Here is an 8,709-nt window from a genome sequence, read left to right as displayed (position 1 = left end):
TTGTCTGTGTTCTCTCATAAATCAACCCCAGAAAATCTATGCAGCATTTTGAGGGTTTTACTCTAAATCTATAGACATTGTTTTGATTTTTGCCCACTGGGTAACCTTTACTCTCTCAACAAGGTACACAGTGTTTCTTCTTGGACATCTCTCTGAAACAGCATTTAGACCAGAGGTGTCAAAAACCAGTCAAGTGGTAGTGCATCCTGCAATACTCCCAAATGCTGCCCAAAGAAGATTAAAATGTATTTGGAAAATACTTGAGAAAATAAATTTTGAAAAATATAATACTAGGTTGCATAGTTGATAGAGAATTGACCTGCATTCAAGAAGATTCAGGCTCAAATCTGGCCTCAGGTATTTACAGCTATGTGACCATGGACAAGTTATTTCGCCTTTATTTGCATGTTTTCTCATCTTTAAAATGAAGATTATAATCGCACCTACCTCCCAGGGTTGTTGTGAGGATCAAATGAGAACAATAGTTGTAAAGTATTTAGTACAGTGTGGTACTTGTATAAATGAGGATTATTGGCTATTATTATATGTGGTTTTCTAAGTTAATATGTGTCATGCAGGGATCCTTACATATGATTTAATGACTCCCATTTCTATTTCAGTTTGATACTGCTGAATTAGACCACTTCTTTTCTCCAGTTCTTGGTTTGTAATGGGCTGTAGCCTATTCATGACTACCTTGGACTTCTCCATTGTCTTTTAGGTGATGCATGTCAATTTATGATTCATCTGTGTATTGAACACTTGTACTTTTTCATATCTACCTCATTCTTACCACATTAATTTTATTCTCCTTTCCACATTTTACCACAAAACAAATTCATTTGGTCATTCATCAACTATTACCCTGCTGCTTTCTTTTAATGCAGGTGTATATTACACTTCTATCTTTGTGAATCTGTATTATGCATGTAGATTATATGTCTGTATATGTTTCTGGTTTTGTGCCTTTATACTTGTGGAACTGTATTTAAAAAAATTTATATGTATGGGTGCCTTTATTCCTTTTTTCACGTATCTATTCCTGTGTAGCTATGTCTATGTATGAACATAAGAATGTGTGTATGTGAGTGTGACAGAGAGAGAGAAAGATTAAAAATGAAAATGTATAGTCTCTGGATTCAGAAAACATTATGAAGAAAATCAATTATGAGTTGTTTAAAAATAAATTTATAATATTGAATATTTGTGCAAAAATGTTTTAAGAAACAATACTTTGCTAGAAATATGGTAAATACACTTTCTGAGGAGAATATTTTAGGTCTCTGTAATTTACTCATTTGTACCTTATCTTATTTTGAGTATTATGCTTTGAACATTTTATCAGAAATATGTATTGCATTCTGTGATTCTGAAATGTTGGCTGCATCGCTAAGTTTTTTTATGTGTCATGTATCCAATTGTTCCTCCACTAACGTCTTTCTTGAGTTCCTCATTATAGCATAAAGGTCGCCTTGAAATCTTCATGACTAGGCCAGTAGAACGTAAGCTTTCCTTCGCTCTAAAATGGGGATAATAAGAGTACCTACCTCTCAAGATTGTTGTAAGAATCAAATCAGAAAGGTGTAAAGTTCTTTGGGTATCTTAAAATACTACATAACTACTGTTGTTGATTGTGTTAATCACTCTTCGTTTTTGAAAATGACCAATTACATCGTGATATTGGGGTCAAGGTACAGTGCATTCAGTTGTGGCTGCTCAGTCCAATACAAGTTTTCAAGGCTTTGCCAATGGTCAGCCACAACTATTACATTCTGGATTTGAACAACTCATGTTTCCTTTGTGCTACTATGATTCTGCTTTGCTTGTGGAGTATAATGCCTTCCTTAATGCAGACCCATCATGCCAGACAGTCTTGTGCCAGTGTCTCCCAAGGCTACAACTGATGCCAAAGTTCTTCAGAGATACCTTACAGTGTCCTTGAACCACTTCTTCTAAACACTATGTGAGTACTTGTCTCATGTGAGCTCTATGTAAAGTAGTCTTTTCAGTAAGCATGCATTTGGCATTGAGGCTACATGGCTAGCCCATCAGATTTGCACTCTCTGCAGTACAGTTTAAGTGCTTGGCAGGTCAATGAAGAATTGTGAAGGTTCAGTGTAAGGTTTATTATTAGAAAAAATTATAGCCAGAAAAAGTTTGAACAATTATTTGATGAGAGTGATGGATAAGCAATGGGCTCTTGATATGCTTCATTGGCATATATACAATATTAAGTGATATAGAAGGCCCCCAGCATTTTGGATAGACCCTAGTGGTAAATGTACTAGAAGACAGAAAAAAATTCAATAAAAGAGTATAGATGGGAAGTCTGACTGATGGCAGAGACTACTTTGAGCTAAAAGCTGAATAGATTAGCTGAAATATAATCTAAAATATTGAAGAATGTTTAAGACTGCAACATATGAAGAAGAAAAATATTTGATTGAGACTACAGAGGGGGAAATGTGTACAAAGACACTGATGACATATAAGTATATACACATATACATACATACACACACACATGTAGTGGGTTCAGGGAAAAAAGAGTAGACCTCTTTTTATGTAGCTGAAGATTCATGTAGAAGAGTAGGGGAAAACATGTTTAGACAGACTAATAGGAGCCATATTACGGAGAAATTTCAATATCAGTCAGAAGAGTTTTGAAAGCAGCCTATTATGATTACTAATAATCTAGCCATACTGGTTACTATTAAGAGATTTTTTAAAAAAATGTTTTTTAAGTAGTATACAATGAACTCTCACAGCTACTGGTGACCTTGGTAAGTATTCAGTTTTGTTAATTAATTTTACCAAAGTAGAGAGAAGTTCTCTATAGCCAGGTGTAAGAATAAAATGATATTGTTGGTAGGCGATGACTTCTTTCTGGAAAAAAAAGAGAATCTCTGGGGAGAAAACAGCGTTTGTCCTTGTTTCATTCAGAAAGAAGTCATAGAGAATAAAGATTGTTAAGTCCCACAATTCAAGAAAAAATTAACTCTCATAACAAATGGTTTGGCTTTAAAGTAAAACATTCATTAATTAAGCAATTTAGTGAAAATTCCCATAAAATATGTAAACAACTACTCACAGATTCTAAGAGAAATCATAAAATAAAATACTACAGAGAGAGGCTCCCATCTGGAGGTAGTGTGATATATTGGAAAGGGTATTGGATTGTAATCCAGTGAAGGGGTTTTAAATCCTGGTTCTGTAATTTACTATCTCTAACTCTAGGTAAGTCTCTTTGTAGTCTACATTTCTGGGCCTTAATCTCATCATCTATTCATGGAGGAAGGGTGGTTGGAATGGATAACTCATAAAGTTCCTTTCACTTCTAAAACTATTATTCTAGAACTGCTGATTAGACTTCAAAAGGAACTGTAAATTATCTGGAAGGATAACATGTACAGACAGACATGTATATACACATGTGTAAATACATGCATATACACATGAATGCATATGTGTATATGTGCATTAATTCATATATATGACATATCATAAATATGGGTAAGTATATATCTATACATTCATGTGCATGTATATGTGATCTAAAATTTTTAAGGTGCACAAAATCTAGATTAATAGATTTTTTTCCTATAATTTCTGTAAAAGGATATTTCTTTTTGAAGAGTGTTTTGATCTATGGCTTATTGAATTGTATCTTGATAAGAAAGCGATTCCTCCCCCCAAAAAGTAACAAAGATTGTCTTCCTTAAATGAATGGGTATTTGAAAATGTAAAAAAGTGGGCAAAAAGGCCAGGATAATAAACAAAATTATTATAGAGAGGTGATTAATTATGACAGCTAGTGTGTGTGTGTGTGGTTGTGTCTGTATGTGTTTCCTTACTTGTAGTTATAGAGATCCTTGGGGAGCATGTCTATGTAATTAAATAAAATTCTCTGTATATATAATTTCAGAATTAGGTGGAATTAATTTAGATCTTGTTTGGGACAAGGTTTATTAATTTTCTAGTGTGCCTACCTTTATATGTCCATATATAAATTGCAAATGCCTTTTGATTGGGATATTTGGGGAGAAAAGTAAGCCAAGTTTATTTTTCTTCAAGCTAATTTAAATGTTTTATAGATACATTTTGCTTTATATCACCACCATTTTCAAATATATTCATGCCCTTTCCCCTGCCCACAAAACCATTCCTTGTCATAAAAGATAATAAAAAAAATGGGGGGAAAAGTAATCACTTCATCAAAGTTAATACATGAGTCTGTATTGAGATGATATATACCACTTTACAATTTCAAATAACTCAAAATTTTGCAATGAAGGGAAGCATATTTTTGTCTCTTCTTTGGGGCAAAATGTGATCACAAGTGTGTGGGATGTAGTTACTGTGTGTGTGTATATGTGTGTGTGTATGTGCTGGGGAGGGGTAATTTTCATTCCACTTATTTTGAGTTATGGCTTTCCCAGTTCTGCTTATTTCATTTTGTATGAATACATATGAATCTTCTTGTTTTTCTGATTTATCCATTTTCATCATTTTAGATGTGCAGTGATTTTGCATTCTATGCATATACTACATATTTTAACTATTCATAGTAAAAATAAAATATTGCTGAGCTTGTGCACACAGCTGCTAAAAACAAGATGTTTGTTGCTCTTTTTAAATTACCATGCAGTCTAAAGTTGTCACAAACCTCCACAACTTTTTTCTGCTTAAAACATCCCATGTAAGATACTATCCAAATGATTATAGAATTAGAAATGGAGATATTTTTTATTTCTTATGATTTCTTATTACAGATAATACTATTTGTACTGTGTACCTGTAAAGGTTTTTTATGAGGATCAAATGAAATAATTTATATAATAGGTTTTATAAATCATGATCAATCAATAAACAAACCTTTATTAAGTAATTATTATGTACCAGGACCTGTACTAGATAAAATCCTTGACTATTTAATGACAAAAGAAGAAGAAATATCAAATAAACTGCACAATAGGCATTATTTATTTTCTTTCCTTACATTTGTTTTTCCCCACACAGGTTCCAAATCTTAAATGATATACAACTTATATGTTAAAAAAACTGCTTTCTTCCTCAACTATACAAGGACTATTATTGATGATACTGTTACATTTATCAGTATGATTGTAAAACCACTGTTCTACATATGAGAGTTAAGGTGAAACAAATAATAGATAAAACATGGTGGATAAAGCAGCCAATAAAAGCCGATCTTTACTTAGGGAGTGAAAAGACAGAGAATTCTTCGATGAATTTATGTGTTATCATTAAAGACAACATATGCGTATAAAGGAACATAAAAGGGCTCCATATTAAGTACACCATTTCTTTTAACAGAGGGAAGAGCAGGAAGCATGAGTAATCGTTCAGAACAGGAAAGGTCTAAGGCAGAAGAATATGTGAGACCTTAGTTATGAAGGAGAATATGTATCCATAGAGGTTGTAGTGATATATTGGAGACGATCAGTGTAGACATTGAGATAGAAGATGGAATGGTGGGTTTGAATAAGTTAGTTCATGAAAGGGAATCATGTAATAAATTTAGAAAGGTAGTTTGGGTAGTAGTTGTGAATAAATACTACATAAGTGATAATTGATCATCTTTATCTTCATTGTTTCTATTGGCCTTCCCTTTAGATGTATTCTTTCCATTAATCCTTGAATGGTTTTAGGGGTCAGGTGCTAATATTAACTCATTTTTTTTTTGTTGTTTTGCTGTTTCAGTCATGTCTGACTCTTCATGACTCCATTTGGGATTTTCTTGGCAAAGACACCAGAGTGATTTGCCTATTTTCTTCTTCAGCTCATTTTACAGATGAGAAACTGAGATAAACAGGGTCACACAGGTAGTAACGATCTGAGACTAGATTTGAACTCTGTGTGTTCTTGATTCCAGGCTTGACATTCTATCCACTGCACTGCCTAGCTGCCACAAATTCACATTTTTACATATGAGAAAACTATGAATGAAAGAAGTTGAGTGATTTGCTCAGAATTATATAGCTAAAAACTGTTTTAGGTAGGACTCGATTTCAGGGCCTCCTGACTCTGTTGGATACCATATACACTGTGCCAAGGAGCTATCACTGCTAGTTCATTCTTCTAATATATCATGGTGAACTGCAAATGAAAACAGTCTGAGGATAAGTTACTACACTGAAAATGTGTAATGAGGAAGCCATCATCAGTTTCAATCTTGTTTCAAATAATTATGAATTACATCCCCCAACACAAGGCATTTAATCTCTCTTAACTTCAATGTACTCATCAATAAAATGGGTATCATGTTAACACCTTCCTGACCATGTCATTGTGAGGATCAAAGGAGATAATCCATATAAGAATGCTTTATAAACCTTAAAGTACTATTTAAATTATACTTCTTTTTATTTTTCATATTTTCAACAATCTTCAGATTCAGAAGTATAAAATAAATGCGTTTTGTAATTACAAAAGAATATTGAGATACAATCTTATCTTTACTGAAACCATCTTTGGAATAATTCTGGTATCAGGCAGCATAACAGAGAATAAATGAACCTTATCTTGTTACCACCTAATTTTAATTCTCTAGGTCTCCTTATTTTGAAAGCTTTTCATTCTATTCAGCTTGCAGATATAAGTACTAAGTAAAGCAGTACCTACTTAAAAGCTATTAAACGTTTATGAAACAACATCGTGCCTATTTAGTTTTGTATAATATTTTACTCCAAAAATATTAGATCTGGTTGGTTACTGATAACACTTTTTTCTATAATGACAATGTGGTCTCAAAGACTTTTGAAATCTGAATTTGTAATATGGGAATTTGTTGTCTATTATGCTTTTAGTGTATTGCCAAACTACCTGATGATTGGCTACTTGCCTACATTTGTTTGTCTACATGCCTACTTAATACATTTTTGGGACCTGGACTAATATGGTGCATTATTGTAACCATTTTATTGTGTAATCTATTCCCTCAGAGTGGGATACAGGGAGGGCTCAGTAATGCTAATGCCTCTTGATTGTCTCCAACTTATCTTCTATTTCTCATGTTTGCACATAGTTGTTTGCACATTTTCATACCTATGGATTGTAAGCATCTGAAGGGAAGCGACTCTTTTACCTTTCTTCATAACCCCAATGTTTAGGACAACGGGAACTTCATTTGTTACCTCAAGGTGCTAATTCTTTTATTCATCCAAAAAACTACATGAACTAATTTTAAATATCATTTAAATGTATTTCTTATTTATGCACATCTTGCAGTAGAATAAATGCTTGTGGAAGGCAGAAGTAATCTACTGTTTTGTTTTCTGGGCTTAGGACATGGAAGGTAGTTAATAAATTCTTATAGATGATTGTGTGATTAAGTAAACAATCCTGGATAGTTGAGACAAAAGTAACCTTCTTGTTTGAATTATCTGAAAAACTGAATCAAATTTCAGGTTCATTTCACAAAGACTCAGTCCACATTTAAGTCTAAAATAAAAATAATTGTTTCAATCTATATCATACAATTCAGAAGCTCTCTGCACATGTGGAAAGATGTGATGCTTTGCATTATTTATGTTCCTAATTTCGTCCTTGCTCATTTAGCTTGTAACTGCTGCATCTGTGGTGAAAACTGCCATTAGCTTTCTTGCCTAGCAGAATGTGTGTGCATGAAAGGTAATGGAGTGAGTAACTTTATTTTAATTGAGGAACTGCAAAGTTAACTGAATTATGATTGGTTCCAAAAAATAAATTTCTTTAAGATCCTACCAATTTCATTCACTTAATTTTAAACAAAGATATTAAATAAAAGACGTTTAAATACAGCTTCCCTGTGATGTAGTTTTCAAAGTGAAATAAAAGTAATGACATCTGAGTCTTTCTTTTGTGCCTTAGAAAATATTATCTTTGCCTCTTTCCAAGCATTCCAGAGCTTTTCCTTGTACATTTCCTCTGGGCCTTGGACCAAGCAGAAAATTGCTCAGTAATATTGCCACTCTTCTGACAAAGGGACTAGTCAGTTAACAATTCCTAGGCCACTTGCAGGCATCATAGGAAAGCAGAGTGAGCCCCACTCTTTGTTTGGGTTGTGTTTCTGCTGCCCCATTATATCGCAGCATGGCAAACCCTGTGTATTGAAAGAAACAGCTTCAGGGCTGAGTGAGATCTTTATGTGACAGAGCTAGAAGTTCTAGAGGGTCTAATATTTCTCCCTCACTTTCCTTAAAAACCTGTGTTATGTATATGCCCTTGTGTCTTAGCTTGGGCTAAGCTGAAAGCTGCCCAAAATCTTGGGCACAATGTACACTGAAGACTGCACTGAAAGAGGTTCTTTAAAAGACCAGTACCTTTAACAACACCTTCTTATCCCTTCTCTTTTTACCAGATATACCTTTGCCAAGGTCACAGCATCTTGAAAGAAAATGAGTTGCAAGATAATTTTGTAAAACCATAGAAGGCTGTCAGATCTCTGCCATAAGGAATTAACTTAGTCTGATTGATTTTATAGGGAAATATATCTCAGTACTGATTGTCAACTGTGCAGTGAAAAATAGAGTGTGAGAACACTGTCTATGATTCCACAGCTAATATAAAGTATCTTGAATGAATGTACACAGCAAAAGTTATTCCAACTATCTTATGGAAAAACTTGCCTGTAACCTTGGGCCATCCCTGGCACTATGTTCTTTGTTCTGTTTCCATGTAGTATCTGAACTGGCCTAAGCAGGGTGT

Source organism: Notamacropus eugenii, chromosome 2 (genome assembly GCF_028372415.1).
Source record: "Notamacropus eugenii isolate mMacEug1 chromosome 2, mMacEug1.pri_v2, whole genome shotgun sequence".
In the NCBI taxonomy this organism is placed as follows: Eukaryota; Metazoa; Chordata; class Mammalia; order Diprotodontia; family Macropodidae; genus Notamacropus; species Notamacropus eugenii.
This window is presented reverse-complemented; position numbering follows the sequence as displayed.